Source organism: Gopherus evgoodei, unplaced genomic scaffold (assembly GCF_007399415.2).
Source record: "Gopherus evgoodei ecotype Sinaloan lineage unplaced genomic scaffold, rGopEvg1_v1.p scaffold_38_arrow_ctg1, whole genome shotgun sequence".
NCBI lineage: Eukaryota > Metazoa > Chordata > Testudines > Testudinidae > Gopherus > Gopherus evgoodei.
Window position 1 is genome coordinate 420,429 of NW_022060059.1, and position 3,484 is coordinate 423,912.

A 3,484-nucleotide genomic window follows, 5' to 3' on the forward strand; every position below is an offset into this window, starting at 1 on the left:
TCCCTGTGCAGCCTTCTCCTGCCCTGCCCTCTGGTGATCATTCTGAGAACACCAGGCCCTCCCAGAGAAAGAACTTTTCAGGCTTATCTCCCTGAGGCCATGCATGTTGGGTCTGGATCCAGGCCTGAGCTTTCCAAAGCTCCAGGGTGCATACAGGGCCGGCTTTAGGCTGATTTGCCCGATTCCTGGGAATCGGGCCCTGTGCTTTAGGCACCTTTTAATTTTTTTACTTACCCTGGCTGCGGTCTGTTCCGGGGTCTTCCATGGCCCTGCTCCCCTGACCAAAGCGCCAGCGGGAGCGCGGCTGCCCCACAGCCCCGCTCTCTCAGCTGGAGCTCTGACCAGAGCGCCGCAAGCCCTGTGGCCCCGCTCTCCTGGCTGGAGCTCTAGCCAGAGCGCGACAAGCCCCGCGGCCCCGCTCTCCTGGCTGGAGCTCTGGCTGGAGCGCGACAAGCCCCATGGCCCCGGCTGGAGCTTCGGCCGGAGCACAACAAGCTCCGTGGCCCCGGCTGGAGCTCTGGCCGGAGCGCGACAAGCCCCGCGGCCCCGGCTGGAGCTCTGGCCGGAGCGCGACAAGCCCCGCGGCCCCGACTGGAGCTCTGGCCAGCGCGCGACAAGCCCCGCGGCCCCAGCTGGAGCTCTGGCCGGAGCGCGACAAGCCCCGCGGCCCCGGCTGGAGCTCTGGCTGGAGCTCTGGCCGGAGCGCGACAAGCCCCGCGGCCCCGACTGGAGCTCTGGCCGGCGCGCGACAAGCCCCGCGGCCCCAGCTGGAGCTCTGGCCGGAGCGCGACAAGCCCCGCGGCCCCGGCTGGAGCTCTGGCTGGAGCGTGACAAGCCGCGCAGCCCCGGCTGGAGCTCTGGCCGGCACGCGACAAGCCCCGTGGCCCCAGCTGGAGCTCTGGCCGGAGCGCAACAAGCCCCGCGGCCCCGGCTGGAGCTCTGGTCGGAGCGCAACAAGTCCCGCGGCCCCGGCTGGAGCTCTGGCTGGAGCGCGGTAAGTCCCGTGGCCCCGGCTAGAGCTCCGGCCGGAGTGCCGCAAGCCCTGTGGCCCCGCTCTCCTGGCTGGAGCTCCGGCTGGAGCGCAGCAAGCCCCATGCCCCCGGCTGGAGCTCCGGGCCCTTTAAATAGTCCCCAGAGCCCTGGGGTAGCAGGGGACTCTGGGGGCTATTGAAAGGGTCAGGGCTCCAGCTGCCTCTGCCACCCCGGTCCTTTAAATAGCTGCCGGAGCCCCGCCGCCCCCATGCATTCCCCAGGGCTCCCACGGCTATTTAAAAGATCTGGGGCGGGGTAGAAGCAGGGGAGTCCCGGGCCCTTTAAATAGCCCCCAGAGCCGTGGGATAGCGGGGGGCTTGGGGGCTTTTTAAAGGGCCGGGGCTCCAGCTGCCTCTGCTGCACCCCCTGCTCTGCTCGCACCAGCCCCGCCCTCCCGCTGCCTGCAGCCAGCCCTGCACCCCCTGCCCACAGCCAGCCCCTACCAACCCCCCTGCCCTGTCTCCAGCCAACCCGCCACACACCCCTGCCCGCACCAGCCCAGCACTGCCCGCCCTGTCCTGTCTCCAGCCAACCCCTCCTGCACCCCCCTGCGTGAAGCCAGCCAGTCCCATATTCCTGTCTCCAGCCCTGCCAACCCCTGCTGCACCCCCCTGTGGCCCTGCCTGAAGCCAGCCCGCCCTACACTCCCGTCTCCAGCCAGCCCCGCACCCTTTGCCCTGTCTGCAGCCAGACCCTACCTCCAGTCAGCCCCTGCCCTGCCTCGAACCAGCCCCATGTCCACTGCTGCCCTGCAGTTCCCATGCCAGTAACCTGCACACCTGCTTGAATGAGGGGGACAGGAAGCAGGAACCCACACATGTGCACACCCCCAGGGAGTGGCGGGGATCCACACATGTGAAACGGCAGTCATTAATAACCAATCAACAGAATATATGATGCAATGTACATAATATACAATTTTATTATTTATATAGTTATGGAAAGTAAATAATACATGGAAGAAATGGAAGGCTTTTTTTTACACTTTTTTCTTTTTAAGTCATCCCTGCCAGGGCCCTGCCGAGTGTTCAAATTGAGCCCCACACTTCCTAAAGCCGGCCCTGGGTGCATAGATCAGCATTTGGGGGTTGAGCCTCTCAGAAAAGACTTAACCTACAATTAAGAGGCCTAATTCACTACCCCATTTTTGCTCCAGGCCCCCTTTGACAGACGGGGAGGTGCCCCTGGGCAAGCTGCCTGCAGCACTCACTCCACACATTGCTGCCAGTGGGCAGGACAGCTGCTAATGTGGACCGATTCCTAGGGTTACCACATGTCCGTATTATCCTGGACACGTCCGGCTTTTTAGTTGTTAATCCAGGGCCGCCCAGAGGGGGGCGCAAGAGGGGCAATTTGCCCCAGGCCCCGGAGGGGCCCCCACGAGTTTTTCGGGGCCCCTGGAGTGGGGTCCTTCACTTGCTCCAGGGGGCCCGGAAAACTCTTGCGGGGCCGGGCCCTGGAGCTTCTTCCGCTCCCGGTCTTTGCGGCGGGGGAGGGGGGGCCCTTCCGCTCCAGGGCGGAAGGACCCCCCCACCAGTGAATTACCGCCGAAGCGGGACCTGCGCGGAAGTGCAACCCGGTCTTCGGGGGTCATTCGGCGACGGGGGCCCTTCCGTTCCGGGACTCACTGCCGAAGTGCCCCGAAGACCCGCGGCGGGGGCCCCCCGCCGCCAAACAGGGCCAGCTCTAGACATTTCGCAGCGCAGGGGGCGCCCTGCCGCTTGCCGGTCCCGCGGCTCCAGTAGACCTCCCGCAGGCACGCCTGGGGATGCTCCGCCGGAGCCGCCGGACCCGCCTGCCGCCGAGGGCCCCAGGCCCCCGGAATCCTCTGGGCGGCCCTGTTAATCGCCGTCCGGGAGGATTTTTTACATATATATAAAACGTCCGGAAAGTACGGATGTATGATAACCCTACCCAGTGCCCCTCTCTCTCTCCCCCCTCTTGGGGTGTCAGCTTGCTGCAGCCTGCAGATTGCAACCCCCTCTCCCCGCAGTGCTGTTACAGAGCGGTGCTGTCCCTGCAGCCAGCTGCAGGTGAGGGGGTGGGGACCCGCGGTCGCTTCTCCCTCCTCCAAGCATCCCCCACGGTTCTGGCAGCGCCTCAGTCTCCCCCCTCCGCCCGGGCCGTGCAAGGAGCACCCGCCACAGCGGTTTGTGAAGCTGGAGCTGCCTCCCCTTCCCCTCCCAGGGGAAAGTTTCTCGGTGCGCGGCAGCGGTTCCCGGGAGCCCGAGCTCCCTCCCCCTGGGAAGGGCCCGCGCTGCAGCGCCTCCCGCAGCCGCCCGGCCTGAACTGCCGCAGTCTCCCCAGGTCCGGCTGGCAGCGGGGTGGAAGGCCCCCTGAGCCCGAGGGCAAGGCTTGGGCCACGCACGTAGCACTTCTCTACTCCAGCCCAGCCAGAGAGGGATCCCGCGACTGGGCTGGAAAGCGGCGGGAGCCGGGAAAGTTGAAGCCT